The sequence below is a fragment of the Haliotis rubra genome, unplaced genomic scaffold (assembly GCF_003918875.1).
Source record: "Haliotis rubra isolate DU_JTF1 unplaced genomic scaffold, ASM391887v1 Scf285, whole genome shotgun sequence".
Classification (NCBI taxonomy): domain Eukaryota; kingdom Metazoa; phylum Mollusca; class Gastropoda; order Lepetellida; family Haliotidae; genus Haliotis; species Haliotis rubra.
Window position 1 is genome coordinate 1,134,614 of NW_025766947.1, and position 24,947 is coordinate 1,159,560.

A 24,947-nucleotide genomic window follows, 5' to 3' on the forward strand; every position below is an offset into this window, starting at 1 on the left:
TTGCAACCAGCTCCCCACCCCATAGGTTAACACTGCTGTTGCAACCAGCCCCCACCCCAGGCTGTTGCACTGTCAGGCCCCCACCTTATCACGGGTTGACACTGCACTTGTCACCTTGTCAGGCTGTTGCAACCACTTGCCCAGGCTCCCCCCCCCCCATAGGTTGGACACTGGCCCTTGTCAGGCTGTTGCACCAGGCCCCACCCCCATAGGTTGACACTGGGTTGTTGACACCCCATAGGTTGACACTGGCACTTGTCAGGCTGTTGCAACCAGCTCCCCACCCCCATAGGTTGACACTGGCACTTGTCAGGCTGTTGCAACCGGCTCCCCCACCCCATAGGTTGACACTGGTCTTGTCAGGCTGTTGCAACCAGCTCCCCACCCCCATGGGTTGACACTGGCTCCCCACCCCCATAGGTTGACACTGGTCTTGTCAGGCTGTTGCAACCAGCTCCCCACCCCATAGGTTGACACTGGCACTTGTCAGGCTGTTGCAACCAGCTCCCCACCCCCATAGGTTGACACTGGTCTTGTCAGGCTGTTGCAACCAGGCTCCCCACCCCCATAGGTTGACACTGGTCTTGTCAGGCTGTTGCAACCGGCTCTCCCCACCCCCATAGGTTGACACTGGTCTTGTCAGGCTGTTGCAACCAGCTCCCCACCCCATAGGTTGACACTGGTCTTGTCAGGCTGTTGCACAGCCCCACCCCCATGGGTTGACACTGGTCTTGTCAGGCTGTTTGCTCCCCACCCCATAGGTTGACACTGTCTGGTCAGGCTGTTTGCAACCAGCTCCTTGACGCTGGTCTTCCCTGCCCCCCACCCCCATAGGGTTGTCTTGTCAGGCTGGCAACTGCCCACCCCTTGTGACACTGGGCTGTTGCACCGGCTCCCCACCCCATAGGTTGACACTGCCACACTGGTCTTGTCAGGCTGTTACACCTTGGTTGTGGGGGTTGACACTGGTCTTGTCAGGCTGTCTGGTCTTGTCAGGTTCCTGTCCCCACTGGGGCTGGCCTGGTCTTGTCCGGCTGTGCCACATGGGTTGGCCACTGGTCTTGTCCAGGCTGTCCACAATGGGTTGGCCACTGGTCTTGTCGGGCTGGTTGGCCACTGGTCTTGTCAGCCACTGGGAATGTCCATGGGCTTCCGTCCTGGTGTGGGTGTGTGTCTGGTCGGTCCATGTGTGTTGGACTCCGTTGTCTGGTCGGGTGTCTTGGTCCTGGACCCTCCATGTGTGCCTGTCTCCATCCTGGGGTTCTCCTTCCTGTGCCTGTGTGCCTGTGTGCCTCCAGCTCCATCCCTGCTGTTGGTCCTTCTGTTGTGTCTCCTGTCCCTCCACCTGTTGGACCTGGGGTTGTCCTGGGTTCCTGGTCCTGGGGGCACTGTGTGCCTCCACCTGTGTGCCTCCTGTGTGGCTGTGGTCCCTGTGTGCCTCCTGGTGCCTGTGTCCACTGGGTTGCCTGGGTTGCTCTGTGTGCCTCCACCTGGGGTTTTCCTGGGTGCCTCCAGCCTCCACTGGTTGTGTCCTGTGTGGTTGTCTGTGTCCACCTGGGTCTGTGTCCTGGATTTTTCCTGTGTGCCTGTGTGGTCCTGTGTGCCTCCACTGGACCTGGTTGCCTCCTGTGGTCTTGGTTCTCCTCCCTCTTGCCTGTGCCTGTCCATGTCCACTGCCTCCATTTTCCTGTGTCCTCCTGGGTGCCTGTGGTTCCTGTGTGCCTGTGTGCCTCCACCCTGGTGTGCCTCTGTGTGCCTCCACTCCTGTGTGCCTCCTCTCTCTGTGTCCACCTGTGTGCCTGGTCTGTGTGCCTCCACTGGGGTTGTGTCCTCCTGTGTGCCTCCATGCTTTCCTCATGTGTGTCGTGCTATGGGGCTCATTCTGGAACACATTTCACCTGGTTCCTCCGTGTCCATGCCTTCCCTGGTCTCCATCCATCCCTGGGTCCTGTGTCCTGCCATCCTGGTTCCTGTGTCCTGTGTCCTCAGTTCCTGTGCACTCCAGCATGGTTCCTGATTGATTCTCAGTGTTCTGATGGAATCGTCCACTCACCTGGTTCCAATGTCAGTTCCAGCCTGGTCTCGTCCCCCCACTCCCAACCTGGTTCTGTCCTGCTCCCCCACCAGCCTGGTTCCTGTGTACATCCACTCCTGTCTTCCCCACTCAGCCTGGTTCCTGTGTGTCCCTGTCAGCCTGGTTCCAATGTGTCCACTGGTTCCTGTGTGTCCACTGTCAGTTCCTGTGTCCATGGTTCTGGTTCTGTGTGTCTCCTTCCTGGTTCCTGTGGTTCTGTCAGCATGGTTCCTGTGTGTGTCCAGCCTGGGTTCCTGTTGTGTCTCGGCCTGGTTCCTGTGTCCACTCAGCCTGGTTCCTGGTCTCAGCCTGGTTCTGTGGTCCACTGCCTGGTTCCTGTGTCCACTCCTGTCCTCGTTCAGTTCCTGGTTCCTGTGTCCACATCCATTCAGTTTCTGTGTCCTGGTTCCTGTCCACTGGTTCCTGTGTGTCCATGGTCCTGTCCACTCAGTTCCTGGTTCTGTGTCCACTGGTTCCTGTGTGTCCACTGGTTCTGGTTCCTGTGTCTCAGCCTGGTTCCTGTGTCATCCACTCAGTGGCCTGGTTCCTGTGTCCATCAGCCTGGTTCTGGTCCCCCCACTCCAACCTGGTTCCTGATGTCATCCACTCTGGCCTGGTTCCTGATGCATACACATCCCCCTCAGCCTGGTTCACCAATGTCCGGCCCCACATCCCCACTCAGCCCACTGGTTCACAATGTGTATACATCCCCACTCAGCCTGGTTCACAATGTGTACATCCCCACTCAACCCTGGTTCACAATGTGTTTACATCCTGGGTTCCAACCTGGTTCCACAATGTAATACACATCCCCACTCAACCTGGTTCACAATGTCATACACATCCCCACTCAGCCTGGTTCCTGTATGTCCATCCCCCACTCAACCTGGTTCACAATGTAATATACATCCCCCCCTCAACCTGGTTCACAATGTAATACACATCCCCACTCCAACCTGGTTCCACAATGTAATATACATCCCCTCAACCTGGTTCACAATGTAATACACATCCCCACTCAACCTGGTTCACAATGTCATATACATCCCCCACTCAACCTGGTTCACAATGTAATACACATCCCCCACTCAACCTGGTTCACAATGTAATATACATCCCCCACTCAACCTGGTTCACAATGTAATATACATCCCCCACTCAACCTGGTTCACAATGTAATACACATCCCCCACTCAACCTGGTTCACAATGTAATACACATCCCCCACTCAACCTGGTTCACAATGTAATACACATCCCCCACTCAACCTGGTTCACAATGTAATATACATCCCCCACTCAACCTGGTTCACAATGTAACATGGTTCACCATCCCCCCCACTCAACCTGGTTCACAATGTAATACTCACACATCCCCACTCAACCTGGTTCACAATGTAATATACATCCCCCACTCAACCTGGTTCACAATGTAATATACATCCCCCACTCAACCTGGTTCACAACCTGGTTCACAATGTAATACATACATCCCCCCACTCAACCTGGTTCACAATGTCAATACACATCAACCTGGTTCCCCACTCAACCTGGTTCACAATGTACATACACATCCCCCACTCAACCTGGTTCACAATGTAACATACATCCCCCCACTCAACCTGGTTCACAATGTACACATGCATCCCCCACTCAACAACCTGGTTCACTCAAATGTAATATACATCCCCACTCAACCTGGTTCACAATGTAATACACATCCCCCACTCAACCTGGTTCACAATGTAATATACATCCCCCACTCAACCTGGTTCACAATGTAATATACATCCCCCCTTCAACCTGGTTCACAATGTAACATACATCCCCCACTCAACCTGTTTCATGTCGTCACATCCATGCCAGTTGAACAAGGTACTCCATATAATACATGTATATAAGAACATATGGTATAACTTCTTTATTATTTACAACACAAAGTTTTTGGGCTACTTCTTGCCCCTCACCTGAGCAATGATGTAAATAATACAGAAGTTGTAAATCCATACCTAATGTTGTTATGTTACCTTCCTACTTCTAAATGCCCATCAAGAATCTGATCCATATAATATACATCCCCAGCTAAACCTGGTTCTCATTGTAACATACATACCAGCTTGACCTAATGCTCGATATCACATACACCCCCAACCCCCTTCAGCTTGCTTGATGTTATAACATACATCCCCTGCTCAATCTAGTTGACGTTATAACACACATTGCCGTCAACCTCGTTGACAAAATAACATACATCCCAAGCTCGACCTGGTTCACATTGTAGTATACATCCCAAGCTCGACCTCGTTCACATTGTAGTATACATCCCCCACTTGACCTCGTTCACATTGTAGTATACATCCCCCACTTGACCTCGTTCACATTGTAGTATACATCCCCTTTCAACCTGGTGCTCCATATACTATCCCCAACTCAACATATTGACATTATAACATTCATACCCAGTTCAACCTGGTTGACGTTAAGATATACATCCCCCACTTGACCTGATTCACATTAAGATATACATCCCCCACTTGACCTGGTTCACATTAAGATATACATCCAACACTTGACCTGGTTCACATTAAGATATACATCCCCACTTGACCTGGTCCACATTAAGATCCCCATGACCTGGTTCACACATCCCCACTTGACCTGGTTCACATTAAGATATACATCCCCACTTGACCTGGTTCACATTAAGATATACATCCCCCACTTGACCTGGTTCACATTAAGATATACATCCCCCACTTGACCTGGTTCACATTAAGATATACATTGGTATTCCCCTGTTTAATAGTTGACCTGTATTCACATTAAGATATACATAACCCCCCTTTTACTGTTAATATACCAGGTATAGCCCTATCTATCTGAACTGTACCACATAAGCCCACTTGACCTGGTTCACATTACGATATACATCCCCCACTTGACCTGGTTCACATTAAGATATACATTGGTATTCCCATCTGTTTAATAGTCAGTAGCTGTACTAGGTATAGCTCCACCTGTGAAGGGTACCAGTACTTGTTCAAGGTATAACCCCATCCTTTTACTGTTAATATACCAGGTATAGCCCTATCTGTTAACTGTAACTGTACCACATAAGCCCCATCTGAGAAGTATACTTGTTTCTGTTACAGCTCCACCTGTTAACTGTTAGTGTACCAGGTATAGCCCCATATACTTTTTCTGTACCAGGTATAGCCCCATTTCTTGACTGTTACCAAAAAGGTATAATCCCACCTATGAAGTTGACCATTCAAAGTATCAAGTGTATCAAGTATAGCCCCATGTGGTAACTGTTCCTATCCCTCGTAAAGAGCCACCAGATTTCCCGCAACGGGTATTTCATAATAACTGATGTTACATCCATGTCTTGCTGCCAAAGTCAGGACACTAACTTGTGTGCTCTTTTTATACCATAGGAACTGTAAATATTGTTATTTTTACTGATGTGAATTTTGTTCATAATTTTTTTGCTTTACAATGTAAATTTTTTAAAATTATGCAAATTTCAAGTGCTGAGAAAGCTCTGCGAATTTTGTTTGATTTGAGAAATTGACTTGGATTGTTCAAAACAGTTCATATGTGTATGATATACATTGCTTCCTTTGCTTGGAAGCCCAGAGTTATTTAATATTTATATATTTAAGATCTGTAGTTTCTAGACCATGCGAGATGATTTTGCTCAAGTTACCAAACCATGGTATCAAAGTCCAAATTTCTTACTACAAGCTACTGGGTATTGTTCTCCTTTCATGGACGATGTAGGAGGTATCTTGTCATGTGGCATAGTAGGCCCTAGAAACAGTCGACATCATTCAGTCTTCACACTGATTGGTCAGTTCTAGTCACATGTTCATCTCATTGTTTCATTTTTTTTGTAAATTCTCTTTAATCTGTGTATAATTTGTGTAAATTTAGGAAACGTTTCACAGTTCATTATGTTTTTGTTAACTTGAGGACTGCCTCCTGCAACCCTCTTAGAGACAGTGTGATGTATGGGACTTGTTAAAGTGTAGAAATCATCATTGCATAGTGATCTGTGCTTTTTTTAAAATAATACATGCCAAATTCGACCTACATAACAGTGATGACAACAGCCCAATGTAGTGGTCTATGGCCGCAGTGACCAGTAAACAATAACCCATGTATGTGTGTAATCAGTCCATAGAGTAGTTATCACATCTCATGTAGAGTTCATCTGTTTTCTTGTCTTGATGAATTTCAAGGTGATCCAAGAGGTGAGTGTTCCCTGTGTACTCCTGCTGACAACTCACTCACTCACTCACTGTGTGCCCTCACAGCTAACTAGCTACCTGGGAAAATGTACATTCAGTATTCTTTACATTCAGTCCAGTTTATTCTCACAGATTAATTTTATCAATATTATGCCGTAATTGTGCATGTTTTATGGCAAATATTTGGTTTTTTACCTGAACAGTGAGCAACTGTTAATGTGGAAAAGCTGCAGGTGGCTGATAATGTAAATATTGAGAAATGGGTCTCTGTAGCCTACGTTCTTCACACAAGTCAGATCTCCTGGCTATTGACACCAATCATGGGTGGCCATGTGGTGAGTGAGTGAGTGAGTGAGTGAGTGAGTTGAGCCTCCAGCCTTCTCTGTGTTGAGATGCTATGTTATCAGTGAGGACAGTTTGGCATGTGTGATTTTAACAGCAACTTGACACTCATTCATCTATCTGTTCTTACATCTTCAAATTGTTTAGTTCTTAGCATGAAGACTTGGAAAATTCTCGCAACAATAGATCCTATATTTGCATATGCGAATTACATGAATGTATGTCTCTTAGATGTCAACAATTATAATTGGCAGAAAATAAACTTATTGACCAATTGAAGTTGATTTTGGGTCTTTAGTTATGAATTTTGTCTTATGCATGATTAGAAATTTCTTACAATGTGGACTATCACAGAGAACGTAGCGGATTTCCGCATGAGTAGACAACAGTAGACGCTACATGTCCTTGTGAAGCCAAGCATGATCCAAGCATGCCTGTAGAAAAGTGTAGCAAGTGTTGACTGAATCGTTGTGTGCAACTTTTATTTAGCGCTTTATTACAGCAATCTTTTTCAGTTTCTTATTAAGATGTTGCAGCTTCTGTCAGTACCTTACTTCTGTATACAGAGTTACTTCCCCTGTTCTACATTATGATCTGACTCTGTACAATGTTGGCAACTAATGTACCTCAGACTCAACTCATCAAACTGAAATACAGAAATGTCGGATGTATTAGTGTGTCAAGACCAGTATTTTGTTGTGTAAGATAATCATCCACCAGCAGGAGACTTCAGATATTCAGTCAAATGCTTCATCATTTGTAACTGGAAAGTTAGATTTACCCTTTGGGGCTAAATGTCAACTTAAGTCTTTATATTTGTCAACTAAAGATTTTTATAGATGTCAACATTAGTCCTGACTGATCCCATGTGCTGACTAAGGTTTGCAGCATATGCGTGTGTATAGAAGTTGCTTATCAGATGATACGCCAGTTATCCCCACCTCCCACCTTGTTTTACATTAACTTGTCAACAAGAATTGTCTCAGTCCTCCCCCACCCCAAAACAGAGTTTGTGTCATGTGAGAGGAAACATGGAAGGTGGTTGATCAACTCCTGTATTGCTTTAATTCTTGAGTATTATTTTTGTTTCGTTTTGATCAAGTTGTGTCCATCAATGACTCAACCCAAACACTTTATTGTGTACACATTATGTGTAGATACCTACAATGCTGATACTTACTCACAGACACCTCTTGCAGACACCTCATGCCAGTACTCACAGACACCTCATGCCAGTACTCAGACACCTCTTGCAGACACATCATGCCAGTACTCACAGACACCTCATGCCAGTACTCACAGACACCTCATGCCAGTACTCAGACACCTCTTGCAGACACCTCATGCCAGTACTCAGACACCTCTTACAGACACATCATGCCAGTACTCACAGACACCTCATGCCAGTACTCAGACACCTCTTGCAGACACCTCATGCAGATACTCACAGACACCTCTTACAGACACCTCATGCCAGTACTCACAGACACCTCACATAGATAACCTCATGCAGATACTCACAGACACCTCATTTTGACACCTCATGCCAGTACTCAGACACCTCTTACAGACACATCATGCCAGTACTCACAGACACCTCATGCCAGTACTCAGACACCTCTTGCAGACACCTCATGCAGATACTCACAGACACCTCTTACAGACACCTCATGCCAGTACTCACAGACACCTCACATAGATAACCTCATACAGATATTCACAGACACCTCATTGCTTTTAATCACACAAAGTTTTCATGCTATGCTGACATCAGGGATCTAATGCAGCATGTCAACGATTCAGTGTAGGTTTCTCAAGGTTTAAGTGTAGGTTTCTCAAGGATTCAGTGTAGGTTTCTCAAGGTTTCAGTGTAGGTTTCTCAGGGTTTCAGTGCAGAGATCTCAGGGATTCAGTGCAGGTTTCTAAAGGTTTCCGTGCAGAGATCTCAGGCATTCAGTGCAAATTTCTTAGGGTTTCAGTGCAGAGATCTCAGTGATTCAGTGCAGATTTCTCAAGGTTTCCTTGCAGAGATCTCAGTGATTCAGTGTAGAGTCCTGAAGGTTTCAGTGCAGAGATCTCAGTGATTCAGTGCAAGTTTCTCACGGTTTCAGTGCAGAGATCTCAGTGATTCAGTGCAGGTTTTTCATGGTTTCAGTGCAGAGATCTCAGTGATTCAGTGCAGGTTTCTAAAGGTTTCAGTGCAGAGATCTCAGTGATTCAGTGTAGGTTTCTCAAGGTTTCAGTGTAGAGTTCTTTGTGAATAAGTGCAGGATTCTAAGTAGGCATCATTGATTCAATGTGCATTTCTCAGGGTTTGAGTGTACGGTTGTCAGTGATTGAGTGTATAATTCACAATGATTAGGTTCTCATTGATTTAATATAGCTTTCTTATTGAGTATAGGTTTGTCAGTGATTCAGCCAAGGTTCTCAGTGATTCACTGTAAAATTCACACCGAGAAGAGATGGGGTGCTTCTATTAGACTGACTTCAGATGATGACTGAGATGATATTTCAACATAAATAAACTTGGCGAAAAAGGCAATGAGTATAGTGATTGATGTTTGGGGAGTGTTTGGAAGGATTGCCACTGCAGGGCCACAGTTACATTACAGCCTCATGATCCTCCTATATACCTGGACATTCACTTAGTGCTTGAAACCCAAGTCATTGAAAGAGAGATTGAATCAGCTTTGCTCTGTACTGAACATGTAAGCTATTTAATCAGTTGACACAGTATCTGTAACCGAAAATGATACAGGAAGACATTAAATATACTCTGACAGTGAGTGCAACAGGTTCCTTCAAGGCATTGCTCACACAAGTAGCAGTCTTGCATCTGTATGAACATTGACACACGCTTGGTTTCTCTGCTCATATATTGCGTAAGATTCAGTGTTGAGATACTATGTAAGATTCAGTGTTGAGATACTATGTAAGATTCAGTGTTGAGATACTATGTAAGATTCAATGTTGAGATACTATGTAAGATTCAGTGTTGAGATACTATGTAAGATTCAGTGTTGAGATACTATGTAAGATTCAGTGTTGAGATACTATGTAAGATTCAATGTTGAGATACTATGTAACATTCTCTGGTCAGATATTGTGTCCGATTGATTATCCGTTATAGTGTACAATTCTCTCTTCAGATATTGTGTCCGATTGATTATCCGTTATAGTGTACAATTCTCTCTTCAGATATTGTGTCTGATTGATTATCCGTTATAGTGTACAATTCTCTCTTCAGATATTGTGTCCGATTGATTATCCGTTATAGTGTACAATTCTCTCTTCAGATATTGTGTCCGATTGATTATCCGTTATAGTGTACAATTCTCTCTTCAGATATTGTGTCCGATTGATTATCCGTTATAGTGTACAATTCTCTCTTCAGATATTGTGCATGATTCTCAGCTCAGATATTGTGAAAAACATTTTGTCCAAATTTAGTGTAAGATGCATGTGTGTACTTGATATTTCTTTGATGGTATTCATCTGCACAGTTTACATCCATGAGCAAGTTTACACTAAAACCATTCATCCCTGCCTACAGCATTTAATAAATGTGTCTTCTTTTTTTTTAAATGGGATTATAATGTATCAGTATGTATGAAGTGGGGAATATAATGTTAGCTCCCCCTGTGCTGCGACTGTGTGTATTGTAGACAATAGCAGGGTATTGTGACCAGTTGTGTCCTGCATTGTCCGCTCTGCTGGCCCTGCCGAGGTCTGTCATCTCCAGACTGAGATCTGCCCCCAGGTCTGCCAGTATCGATCTGCAGCAGTCAATAGAATACTCCATAATTGTGGATGTGGTGTTAAATCTTATAGCGCACTCTGGCAGCAACTAGCAGGGTATGGTCAGTTTCAAAATTCCCTCGCTTAGCAGCTTCTTGTACTCTCAAACTGAGGTCACTCAGATGCAGTTCCTTTGTCAAGTTGGTGTTCAATACTCATGTTAGAAGGTTGTCTATTAAAATTATCATTTCCTGAGAACTGGTTGCAAAATATAACAGTGAAATATATATTGGTTTTAGAATGAAGTTATGAGACTGTAGACCAAGCCTTAAAGTGAATGATAGAGGAAGGGTTGTAAGGCAGTATCTGTGTACAACAGATGGAGGAATGGAATCTCTCCAACATACATCTAATTGATCATTAGTTCATACCTGACAGAGGTGAAAGTTTAGTTAAAGTAATATGTGACAGTGAATGTGCATGGGTATATTGGGTATAACATCCACACTCTCAATCCTAGGTAAAAAATACATATCCTCTATCCTGGTTATAAGATACATACTCTCTAACCAGGTACAACATTCATACTCTCTATCCTGCGTATAACATTCATACTCTCTAACCAGGTACAACATTCATACTCTCTATCCAAGGTACAACATTCACACACTATCCAGGGTATAAACATACCCTTATTCCACTGTATAAAATACATACCCTCTATCCTGCGTATAACATTCATACCCTCTATCCTGCATATAACATTCATACTCTCTAGCCAGGGTATAACATTCATGCTCTCTAGCCAGGGTATAACATTCACATTCTCTAGCCAGGGTATAACATTCACAGTCTCTAGCCAGGGTATAACATTCTTGCTCTTTATCCGGGGGTATAACATTCACATTCTCTATCCTGGGTGTAACATACACACTTTCTATCCAGGGTATAACATTCATATTCTCTATCCTGCATATAACATTCACGCTCTCTAGCCAGGGTAGAACATTCATATTCTCTATCCTGCATATAACATTCACGCTCTCTAGCCAGGGTATAACATTCATACTCTCTATCCAGGGTATAACATTAATATTCTCTATCCTGCATATAACATTCACGCTCTCTAGCCAGGGTATAACATTCATACTTTCTATCCAGGGTAGAACGTTCATATTCTCTATCCTGCATATAACATTCACGCTCTCTAGCCAGGGTATAACATTCATACTCTCTATCCAGGGTAGAACATTCATATTCTCTATCCTGCATATAACATTCACGCTCTCTAGCCAGGGTATAACTTTCATACTCTCTATCCAGGGTAGAACATTCATATTCTCTATCCTGCGTATAACATTCATACTCTCTATCCAGGGTATAACATTCATACTCTCTAGCCAGGGTATAACATTCACATTCTCTAGCCAGGGTATAACATTCATGCTCTCTAGCCAGGGTATAACATTCACAGTCTCTAGCCAGGGTATAACATTCTTGCTCTTTATCCGGGGGTATAACATTCACATTCTCTATCCTGGGTGTAACATACACACTTTCTATCCAGGGTATAACATCCATGCACTCTATCATCTGTCTCTACTTATACTGAAGCAGTTTTCCAGTCTGATAGTGCCACTACTAAGATGCTTTAGTGTTGCTACTGTGTTGCTGTTAGTGCCACTACTGTGTTGCTGTTAGTGCCACTTCTGTGTTGCTGGTAGTGCCACTACTGTGTTGCTGTTAGTGCCACTACTGTGTTGCTGATAGTGCCACTACTGTGTTGCTGGTAGTGCCACTACTGTGTTGCTGGTTGCAGGTAGTGCTCCTGGTAGTGACACTACTGTGTTGCTGGTTGCTGGTAGTGCTCCTGATAGTGCCACTACTGTGTTGCTGTTAGTGCCACTACTGTGTTACTGGTTGCTGGTAGTGCTCCTGGTAGTGCCACTACTGTGTTGCTGTTAGTGCCACTTCTGTGTTGCTGGTAGTGCCACTACTGTGTTGCTGTTAGTGCCACTACTGTGTTGCTGGTAGTGCTCCTGGTAATGCCACTACTGTGTTGCTGTTAGTGCCACTACTGTGTTGCTGGTTGCTGGTAGTGCTCCTGGTAGTGCCACTACTGTGTTGGTGGTAGTGCTCCTGGTAGTGCCACTACTGTGTTGCTGGTTGCTGGTAGTGCTCCTGGTAGTGCCACTACTGTGTTGCTGTTAGTGCCACTACTGTGTTGCTGTTAGTGCCACTGCTGTGTTGCTGGTAGTGCCACTACTGTGTTGCTGGTTGCTGGTAGTGCTGCTGTGTTGCTGTTAGTGCCACTACTGTGTTGCTGTAGTTCTTCTGTGTTGCTGGTAGTGCCACTGTGTGGCTGGCAGTAGTCCTTGTTTATGGCTTGTTGTGAAGTCCAGTTAAGAGCATTTTTCTGATACAAACTATACAGAATAGCAAGTATCTTACAAGGAAGGAAATGTCACAGTTAATTAGGACTATGGCTAGTTTCAGATTGATGACAACTGGAAACACATCTTAGCATTGCCAGGATTCAGAGTAGTCAACATTTGTTTCATTTTAATGTCTTGAGACTGGTCATTGTGTATCTGCAGACAGCTCCAGAGACCTTGATGTGTGGCTCTGTTTCCCATTCATCTTTCAAATTACTTGGCTCATTTGAAATGAAACCTATGACATACATCTGATTAAACTAGTAGATTTCTCACATAGGACTCTGCAAGTCAGACAGGTTTACACTTCTGCTCACACCTCAACACACAACTTAACACAATTTGACACACCTAAAAGCAGAACCCCACATAAAACACCTCAACTCACAACTGTCTGTTACATCAATGTCAGTCTTCTTTACAAAGGACTAGGTCTCAACAAACATCAATACTAAGCCTCACACAGGCATATTCACCATTGACCTCATTAAAGAAAATTTACCGTAAAACTTCTGAAATTTCATTAATCAATATTTGAAATTTGAAATAGACTATATCCCATGTGTGACATTCCCTTGGCTAAGTGTGAATATAAGCAGATTGCCATCAAGCTCGCTCTTCCTTAACAGGGAACCATTATAGATCCCAGTGTCAATCCATGACGTCCCACTCAACCTGCATACGTGATGGTAACTCACATTGGGCTTGCACTTTGTTCATTGTCCTTTTTCTGGTCAAATCAGTTGGCTCTCAAATGCTGATTTGTTGTCTCTCATATCATGATAAAAGAGAGAATATGGTTGAAAATGTGGATATATCTGCCCAAACTACCTCTTAATAATAGTTTCAACTTTGGTAAGATATACAGTTGCTGTTGTTATTGATTTATGATCTAGTTTAGAGAATGTTCACAGCAGTAATCACAGAAGCATGACTTGTCCTTTCACCTGTGGCACACACCACCCAGCAGCACAGAACATGCGATCATTAGCTGATGTGCAGTCTGTCAGTACATTTATTTCAAATCTGTGTGTGTAAATGCTCTTTGTATTCCTCTGCATTCCTGTCCTAGCAGTGTGGACTACTGTGTGCAAGGTATTGGTTCCTCTGTCTAAGGTGTGTGGACTACTGTGTGCAAGGTATTGGTTCCTCTGTCCAAGGTGTGTGGACTACTGTGTGCAAGGTATTGGTTCCTCTGTCTAAGGTGTGTGGACTACTGTGTGCAAGGTATTGGTTCCTCTGTCTAAGGTGTGTGGACTACTGTGTGCAAGGTATTGGTTCCTCTGTCTAAGGTGTGTGGACTACTGTGTGCAAGGTATTGGTTCCTCTGTCCAAGGTGTGTGGACTACTGTGTGCAAGGTATTGGTTCCTCTGTCCAAGGTGTGTGGACTACTGTGTGCAAGGTATTGGTTCCTCTGTCCAAGGTGTGTGGACTACTGTGTGCAAGGTATTGGTTCCTCTGTCTAAGGTGTGTGGACTACTGTGTGCAAGGTATTGGTTCCTCTGTCTAAGGTGTGTGGACTACTGTGTGCAAGGTATTGGTTCCTCTGTCTAAGGTGTGTGGACTACTGTGTGCAAGGTATTGGTTCCTCTGTCTAAGGTGTGTGGACTACTGTGTGCAAGGTATTGGTTCCTCTGTCTAAGGTGTGTGGACTACTGTGTGCAAGGTATTGGTTCCTCTGTCCAAGGTGTGTGGACTACTGTGTGCAAGGTATTGGTTCCTCTGTCTAAGGTGTGTGGACTACTGTGTGCAAGGTATTGGTTCCTCTGTCTAAGGTGTGTGGACTACTGTGTGCAAGGTATTGGTTCCTCTGTCTAAGGTGTGTGGACTACTGTGTGCAAGGTATTGGTTCCTCTGTCCAAGGTGTGTGGACTACTGTGTGCAAGGTATTGGTTCCTCTGTCCAAGGTGTGTGGACTACTGTGTGCAAGGTATTGGTTCCTCTGTCCAAGGTGTGTGGACTACTGTGTGCAAGGTATTGGTTCCTCTGTCTAAGGTGTGTGGACTACTGTGTGCAAGGTATTGGTTCCTCTGTCTAAGGTGTGTGGACTACTGTGTGCAAGGTATTGGTTCCTCTGTCTAAGGTGTGTGGACTACTGTGTGCAAGGTATTGGTTCCTCTGTCTAAGGTGTGTGGACTACTGTGTGCAAGGTATTGGTTCCTCTGTCCAAGGTGTGTGGACTACTGTGTGCAAGGTATTGGTTCCTCTGTCCAAGGTGTGTGGACTACTGTGTGCAAGGTATTGGTTCCTCTGTCCAAGGTGTGTGGACTACTGTGTGCAAGGTATTGGTTCCTCTGTCTAAGGTGTGTGGACTACTGTGTGCAAGGTATTGGTTCCTCTGTCTAAGGTGTGTGGACTACTGTGTGCAAGGTATTGGTTCCTCTGTCTAAGGTGTGTGGACTACTGTGTGCAAGGTATTGGTTCCTCTGTCCAAGGTGTGTGGACTACTGTGTGCAAGGTATTGGTTCCTCTGTCTAAGGTGTGTGGACTACTGTGTGCAAGGTATTGGTTCCTCTGTCTAAGGTGTGTGGACTACTGTGTGCAAGGTATTGGTTCCTCTGTCTAAGGTGTGTGGACTACTGTGTGCAAGGTATTGGTTCCTCTGTCCAAGGTGTGTGGACTACTGTGTGCAAGGTATTGGTTCCTCTGTCCAAGGTGTGTGGACTACTGTGTGCAAGGTATTGGTTCCTCTGTCCAAGGTGTGTGGACTACTGTGTGCAAGGTATTGGTTCCTCTGTCTAAGGTGTGTGGACTACTGTGTGCAAGGTATTGGTTCCTCTGTCTAAGGTGTGTGGACTACTGTGTGCAAGGTATTGGTTCCTCTGTCTAAGGTGTGTGGACTACTGTGTGCAAGGTATTGGTTCCTCTGTCTAAGGTGTGTGGACTACTGTGTGCAAGGTATTGGTTCCTCTGTCCAAGGTGTGTGGACTACTGTGTGCAAGGTATTGGTTCCTCTGTCCAAGGTGTGTGGACTACTGTGTGCAAGGTATTGGTTCCTCTGTCCAAGGTGTGTGGACTACTGTGTGCAAGGTATTGGTTCCTCTGTCTAAGGTGTGTGGACTACTGTGTGCAAGGTATTGGTTCCTCTGTCTAAGGTGTGTGGACTACTGTGTGCAAGGTATTGGTTCCTCTGTCTAAGGTGTGTGGACTACTGTGTGCAAGGTATTGGTTCCTCTGTCCAAGGGTGTGTGGACTACTGTGTGCAAGGTATTGGTTCCTCTGTCTCAAGGTGTGTGGACTACTGTGTGCAAGGTATTGGTTCCTCTGTCCAAGGTGTGTGGACTACTGTGTGCAAGGTATTGGTTCCTCTGTCTAAGGTGTGTGGACTACTGTGTGCAAGGTATTGGTTCCTCTGTCTAAGGTGTGTGGACTACTGTGTGCAAGGTATTGGTTCCTCTGTGGACTACTGTGTGCAAGGTACTGGTTCCTCTGTCTAATGTGTATTTCTGCACTTTTAGCGGAGATTTTATATGGATGTGGAAAAGGTTTTGTAGCTTGTATTTCTATGTCCTATGGTGGTTACTGTGTGGTAGCTGTTGGTTTCTGTATGCTTGACATGGATTCCTGTGTGGTGGGTATTTGTTACTGTATGCTACTCATGGATTCTTGTTTGGTAGGTGTTGGTTAGTGTATGCTTGTCATGGATTTTTGTATGGTAGGTGTTGGTTACTGTATGCTTGTCATGGATTCTTGTATGGTAGGTGTTGGTTACTGTATGCTTGTCATGGATTCTTGTATGGTAGGTGTTGGGCACTGTATGCTTGTCATGGATTCCTGTGTGGTAGGTGTTGGTTACTTTATGGTTGTTATGGATTCTTGTATGGTAGGTGTTGGTTAGTGTATGCTTGTCATGGATTCTTGTATGGTAGGTGTTGGTTACTGTATGCTTGTCATGGATTCTTGTATGGTAGGTGTTGGTTACTTTATGGTTGTCATGGATTCTTGTATGGTAGGTGTTGGTTACTGTATGCTTGTCATGGATTCTTGTATGGTAGGTGTTGGTTTCTGTATGCTTGTCATGGATTCCTGTGTGGTAGGTGTTGGTTACTGTATGCTTGTCATGGATTCTTGTATGGTAGGTGTTGGTTTATGTATGCAAGTGATGGATTCCTGACATGGGTTAGTATGTGCTAGGTGTGAATAATTGTAAGCTTGTCTTTGATTCCTGTGTGTTTTCATGGGTTATTGTCTGGCTGTCATTGGTTACTTCAGTTCCTGTGTCCTAGGTGTTGGTTACTGTGTGGTAGTCATTGGTTCCTTGGTGTGGGCAGATAGTGATTACAGTTCATGTTGTAGTTTAATGTCAATTTATAATCAGAGTTATCTACTCAGTTCCTCAAAGGAAGCCAGACACTTGGCCCTTGGGAGCGATGTGCGGCAAACATATCTACTGGCACTGACAATAACAACATATTTCATAGAACTGCCCCAACTGCTATAGCAACACCAACCTCGCCAAAATTAACCCTGACCACACTCACAATGTCAACCACACCAACACCTACACCAACATGTACACCTACACCAACATGTACACCTACACCTACACCTACACCAACATGTACCAACATGTACACCTACACCAACATGTACACCAACATGTGCCAACATGTACACCAACATGTGCAACTACACCAACACCAACACCTACACCACCACCTACACCAACATGTACACCAACATCAACATGTACACCAACACCTACACCAACATGTACACCTACACCTACACCAACATACACCTACACCTACACCAACATGTACACCAACACCTACACCAACACTACACCAACCTGTACACCTACACCCACATTAACATATACACCAACACCTACACCAACATGTACACCAACACACACATTAACATGTACACCAACACCTACACCTACACCAACACCTACACCTACACCTACACCGACATGTACACCAACACCTACACCAACATATACACCAACACCTACACCAACATGTACACCTACACCCACATTAACATGTACACTAACACCTACACCAACATATACACCAACACCTACACCCACCCACCAACCTGTACACGTACACCCACATTAACATGTACACTAACACCTACACCTACACTTACACCAACACCTACACCAACACCTACATCAACATGTACACCTACCCCCACATTAACATATACACCAACACCAACACCTACACCAACATGTACACCAACACCTACACCAACTTGTACACCTACCCCCACATTAACATATACACTAACACCTACACCTACACCAACATGTACACCAACACCTACACCAACATGTACACCAACACCTACACCAACATGTACACCAACACCTACACCAACATGTACACCAACACCAATATGTACACCAACACCTACACCAACCTGTACACCAACACCTACACCAACATGTACACTAACACCTACACCAACACCAACACCTACACCAACATGTACACCAACACCTACACCAACATGTACACTAACACCTACACCAACACCTACACCAACGTGTACACTAACACCTACACCAGCATGTACACCAACATGTACACCTACATGTACACTAACACCTACACCAACATGTACACCTACACCAACATGTACACTAACACCTACACCAACATGTACACTAACACCTACACCAACATGTACACTAACACCTACACCAACATGTACACCAACACCTACATGTACACCAACACCTACACTTACACCAACATGTACACCAACATGTACACCAACACCAACACCTACACCAACATGTACACCATCACCCACACCAACATGTACACCAACACCTACACCTACACCAACATGTACACCAACACCTACACCTACACCAACATGTACACCAACATGTACACCAACACCAACACCTACACCAACATGTACACCAACACCAACACCTACACCAACATGTACACCGACATGTACACCAACCGGTATACCAACATGTACACCAACACCTACACCAACATGTATACCAACATGTACACCAACACCTACACCTACACCAACATGTACACCAACACCAACACCTACACCAACATCTACACCAACATGTACACCAACACCTACACCTACACCAACATGTACACTCACACCTACACCAACATGTACACCAACACCAACATGTACACCGACATGTACACCAACACCAACATGTACACCAACACCTACACCAACATGTATACCAACATGTACACCAACACCTACACCTATACCAACATGTACACCAACATGTACACCAACATGTACACCAACACCTACACCAACATGTACACCAACATGTACACCTACACCGACATGTACACCAACATGTACACCAACACCAACACCTACACCAACATGTACACCACCACCTACACTTACACCAACATGTACACCAACACCTACATGTACACCTACACCAACACCTACACTTACACCAACATATGCACCTACACCTACACCAACATATACACCAACACCTACACCAACATCAACATATACACCAACACCTACACCAACACCTACACTTACACCAACATGTACACCAACACCTACATGTACACCAACACCTACACCAACATGTACACCAACACCTCCACTAACATGTACACCAACATTCCCAAACCAACTACCAACATGTACACCTACACCAACACCTACACCAACATGTACACCAACACCTAAACCAACACCTACACCAACATGTACACCAACACCTACATGTACACCAACACCTACACTTACACCAACATGTACACCAACACCAACACCTAAACCAACACCTACACCAACATGTACACCAACACCAACATGTACACCAACACCTCCACTAACATGTACACCAACACCTACACCAACATGTACACCTACACCAACACCTACACCAACATGTTCACCAACATGTACACCAACACCAACACCTAAACCAACACCTACACCAACATGTACACCTACATGTACACCAACACCTGCACTTACACCAACATGTACACCAACATGTACACCAACACCAACACCTAAACCAACACCTACACCAACATGTACACCAACACCTACATGTACACCAACACCTACACTTACACCAACACCTACACCAACATGTACACCAACACCAACACCTAAACCAACACCTACACCAACATGTACACCAACACCTACATGTACACCAACACCTACACTTACACCAACATGTACACCAACACCTACACCAACACCTACACTTACACCAACATGTACACCAACACCTACATGTACACCTACACCAACACCTACACTTACACCAACATGTGCACCTACACCTACACCAACATATACACCAACACCTACACTAACATCAACATATACACCAACATGTACACCTACACTTAAACCAACATGTACACCTACACCAACACCAACACCTACACTTACACCAACATGTACACGAACACCTTCATGTACACCAACACCTACTCCAACATGTACACCAACACCTCCACTAACATGTACACCAACACCTACACCAACATGTACACCAACATGTACACCTACACCAACACCTACACCAACATGTACACCAACATGTACACCAACACCAACACCAACATGTACACCAACATGTACATCAACACCTACACCAACATGTACACCTACACCAACACCTACACCAACATGTACACCAACACCTACATGTACACCAACACCTCCACTTACACCAACATGTGCACCTACACCTACACCAACATATACACCAACACCTACACCAACATGTACACCAACATCAACATATACACCAACACCTACACCAACATGTACACCTACACTTACACCAACATGTACACCTACACCAACACCTACACCTACACCAACATGTACACCTACACCTACACCAACACCTGCACCAACATGTACACCAACACCTACATATACACCAACACCTACACCAACATGTACACCAACATCAACATGTACACCAACACCTACACCAACATGTACACCAACACCTACACCAACAACTTGCCTAGCCACATCAACACCAATGTGTACCCAAGCAACACTTAGCCCAAAGCTATTAAAACATTTACCAAACCTAAGTCTAACAAAACCTGCACCAAGTCCAAGGCCTACCCCAAGAACATAGTAACACCAACACTTAGGCTACCACGTGCATGAACACCTACACCAACAACTTGCCTAGCCACACCAACCTGCACACCAACAACTTGCCTAGCCACCCCAGCCTGTATACCAAGAACTTGCCTAGCCACACCAGCCTGTATACCAACAACTTGCCTAGCCGCATCCAACCTGTACACCAACAGCTTGCCTAGCCGCACCAACCTGTACACCAACAACTTGCCTAGCCACACCAACCTGTACACCAACAACTTGCCTAGCCACACCAACCTGTACACCAACAACTTGCCTAGCCACACCAACCTGTACACCAACAACTTGCCTAGCCACACCAACCTGTACACCAACAACTTGCCTAGCCACACCAACCTGTACACCAACAACTTGCCTAGCCACACCAACCTGTACACCAACAACTTGCCTAGCCACACCAACCTGTACACCAACAACTTGCCTAGCCACACCAACCTGTACACCAACAACTTGCCTAGCCACACCAACCTGTACACCAACAACTTGCTCTAGCCACACCAACCTGTACACCAACAACTTGCCTAGCCACACCAACCTGTACACCAACAACTTGCCTAGCCACACCAACCTGTACACCAACAACTTGCCTAGCCACACCAACCTGTACACCAACAACTTGCCTAGCCACACCAGCCTGTATACCAACAACTTGCCTAGCCACATCAACCTGTACACCAACAACTTGCCTAGCCACACCAACCTGTACACCAACAACTTGCCTAGCCACACCAACCTGTACACCAACACTTATCTGTGGCTTTAATCCGGCCCGCCAATCTAACCCTGCCACCTAGGTCTCATTTGTTGCCATGACACATTTACTAGTGGACACAACTGTGCATGACATGAGACTGGGCTACTCTCTGTTAGGACAGTGACATAAGCTTTGAGAGTGTGTTTGTGTGCATATAAAACATACCAAAGGGCACATGTTAATTAACTTCTTCAAGCTAAACAAGCTTGCATAAAAGTTGCTGTTATTCGGAAATATCCTTGGAGATTCTAGTCATTTATTTTAATAAAGTATCACAGCAATGAAAGTGTGTGAAGTTATCTGAGGTAATACTCAACCCTGTAATTCAGGTCTGAAGTGGCACATGTGTAACGTCTTATGTAATATGTGTGTGGAAGCACAGCAGGAGAGAAAGTATCAGTTGAATAAAATACAAAAACACCCATTGATCAAAGGATAAACCAATAATACGTTGATTTGATTAATCACTGTTATCTTGCACAGTGGATTTGCCAAAGATTAGTGTGTATGTATGTAAGTTTGCTAATCGAATTGTAAACCCCACACCTTGTTGTAAAGTGTGTGTAGAAACATCCTTTGTTCAGAGGTTTAGCCAATAATACATTGATTGATTGCTTATATGTAACCATGGACATCATGAAAATAGTTGCCATGCAGGCCAACTTGACCAGACTTTATTCCAGTTTGAAAAACTGTTACGTGTTATAATTTCCCGAAAACATTATATTTGATTGTTTAAAGAACATGTTTCTTTGTCAGCTGTAAACGTATGGGATACAATACTGACTACAACAACACCTTCCTTTGACAACACCAATACAATACTGACTATACCAACACCTTCCTTGACAACACCAATACAATACTGACTATACCAACACCTTCCTTGACAACACCAATACAATACTGACTATACCAACACCTTCCTTTACAACACCAATACAATACTGACTACACCTACACCTTCCTTGACAACACTAATACAATACTGACTATACCAACACCTTCCTTGACAACACCAATACAACACTGACTATACCAACACCTTCCTTTACAACACCAATACAATACTGACTATACCAACACCTTCCTCTTGACAACACCAATACAATACTGACTACACCTACACCTTCCTTGACAACACCAATACAATACTGACTATACCAACACCTTCCTTTGACAACACCAATACAAAACTGACTATACCAACACCTTCCTTACAAAACCAATACAATACTGACTATACCAACACCTTTCCTTGACAACACCAATACAAAACTGACTATACCAACACCTTTCCTTACACAAAACCAATACAATACTGACTATACTAACACCTTCCTTGACAACACCAATACAATACTGACTACACCAACACCTTCCTTGACAACACCAATACAATACTGACTATACCAACACCTTCCTTGACAACACCAATACAATACTGACTATACCAACACCTTCCTTGACAACACCAATACAATACTGACTATACCAACACCTTCCTTGACAACACCCATACAATACTGACTATACCAACACCTTCCTTGACAAACACCAATACAACACTGAGCACACCTACACCTTCCTTTACAACACCAATACAACACTGACTACACCAACACCTTCCTTTTGACAACCAATACAATACTGACTATACCAACACCTTCCTTGACAACACCAATACAACACTGACTACACCAACACCTTCCTTTGACAACACCAATACAATACTGACTATACCAACACCTTCCCTTGACAACACCAATACAATACTGACTATACCAACACCTTTCCTTGACAACACCAATACAAAACTGACTATACCAACACCTTTCCTTTGACAAACACCAATACAATACTGACTATACTAACACCTTTCCTTTGACAACACCAATACAAAACTGACTATACCAACACCTTCCTTTACAAAACCAATACAATACTGACTATACCAACACCTTCCTTGACAACACCAATACAATACTGACTACACCAACACCTTCCTTGACAACACCAATACAATACTGACTATACCAACACCTTCCTTGACAACACCAATACAATACTGACTATACCAACACCTTCCTTGACAACACCAATACAATACTGACTATACCAACACCTTCCTTGACAACACCCATACAATACTGACTATACCAACACCTTCCTTGACAAACACCAATACAACACTGAGCACACCTACACCTTCCTTTACAACACCAATACAACACTGACTACACCAACACCTTTCCCTTGACAACACCAATACAATACTGACTATACCAACACCTTTCCCCTTGACAACACCAATACAATACTGACTATACCAACACCTTCCTTTGACAACACCAATACAATACTGACTACACCTACACCTTTCCTTTGACAACACCAATACAATACTGACTACACCTACACCTTCCTTGACAACACCAATACAATACTGACTATACCAACACCTTCCTTGACAACACCAATACAATACTGACTATACCAACACTTTCCTTTACAACACCAATACAATACTGACTACACCTACACCTTCCTTGACAAACACCAATACAACACTGAGCACACCTACACCTTCCTTTACAACACCAATACAATACTGACTATACCAACACCTTCCTTGACAACACCAATACAATACTGACCACACCAACACCTTCCTTGACAACACCAATACAATACTGACTACACCTACACCTTCCTTTACAACACCAATACAACACTGACTACACCTACACCTTCCTTGACAACACCAATACAATACTGACTACACCAACACCTTCCTTGACAACACCAATACAATACTGACCACACCAACACCTTCCTTGACAACACCAATACAATACTGACCACACCAACACCTTCCTTGACAAAACCAATACAATACTGACCACACCAACACCTTCCTTGACAACACCAATACAACACTGACTACAGCAACACCTTCCTTGACAACACCAATACAATACTGACTATACCAACACCTTCCTTGACAACACCAATACAATACTGACTACACCTACACCTTCCTTTACAACACCAATACAATACTGACTATACCAACACCTTCCTTGACAACACCAATACAACACTGACTACACCTACACCTTCCTTTACAACACCAATACAACACTGACTACACCTACACCTTCCTTTGACAACACCAATACAATACTGACTATACCAACACCTTCCTTGACAACACC

General features: G+C 44.2%; 5 long non-coding RNA genes across 6 annotated transcripts; 1 reads left to right on the forward strand and 4 right to left on the reverse strand.

Annotated features, from left to right (window-relative positions):
* Positions 1-3,107: 3,107 nt before the first annotated feature.
* Positions 3,108-4,472, reverse strand: LOC124281592. Of its 2 annotated transcripts, none has more exons than XR_006899943.1 (4): positions 4,409-4,472; positions 3,660-3,695; positions 3,459-3,528; positions 3,108-3,377 (listed from the first exon to the last, which is right to left on the reverse strand). It is a non-coding gene; the product is annotated as an uncharacterized LOC124281592 (long non-coding RNA). The 2 variants fall into 2 exon arrangements; XR_006899942.1 differs by lacking the exon at positions 3,660-3,695 and adding an exon at positions 3,772-3,911 and having other exon boundaries at positions 4,409-4,466.
* An 82-nt stretch (positions 4,473-4,554) lies between these two features.
* Positions 4,555-5,059, reverse strand: LOC124281591. The gene is made up of 3 exons (XR_006899941.1): positions 4,982-5,059; positions 4,732-4,835; positions 4,555-4,612 (listed from the first exon to the last, which is right to left on the reverse strand). It is a non-coding gene; the product is annotated as an uncharacterized LOC124281591 (long non-coding RNA).
* LOC124281590 lies at positions 4,723-6,947 on the forward strand. The gene is made up of 2 exons (XR_006899940.1): positions 4,723-4,860; positions 4,972-6,947. It is a non-coding gene; the product is annotated as an uncharacterized LOC124281590 (long non-coding RNA).
* A 16,336-nt stretch (positions 6,948-23,283) lies between these two features.
* LOC124281595 lies at positions 23,284-23,460 on the reverse strand. Its single transcript, XR_006899945.1, has 2 exons — positions 23,396-23,460; positions 23,284-23,354 (listed from the first exon to the last, which is right to left on the reverse strand). It is a non-coding gene; the product is annotated as an uncharacterized LOC124281595 (long non-coding RNA).
* A 362-nt stretch (positions 23,461-23,822) lies between these two features.
* On the reverse strand, positions 23,823-24,707 carry LOC124281594. Its single transcript, XR_006899944.1, has 3 exons — positions 24,521-24,707; positions 24,274-24,315; positions 23,823-23,937 (listed from the first exon to the last, which is right to left on the reverse strand). It is a non-coding gene; the product is annotated as an uncharacterized LOC124281594 (long non-coding RNA).
* Between the last annotated feature and the right edge of the window lie 240 nt (positions 24,708-24,947).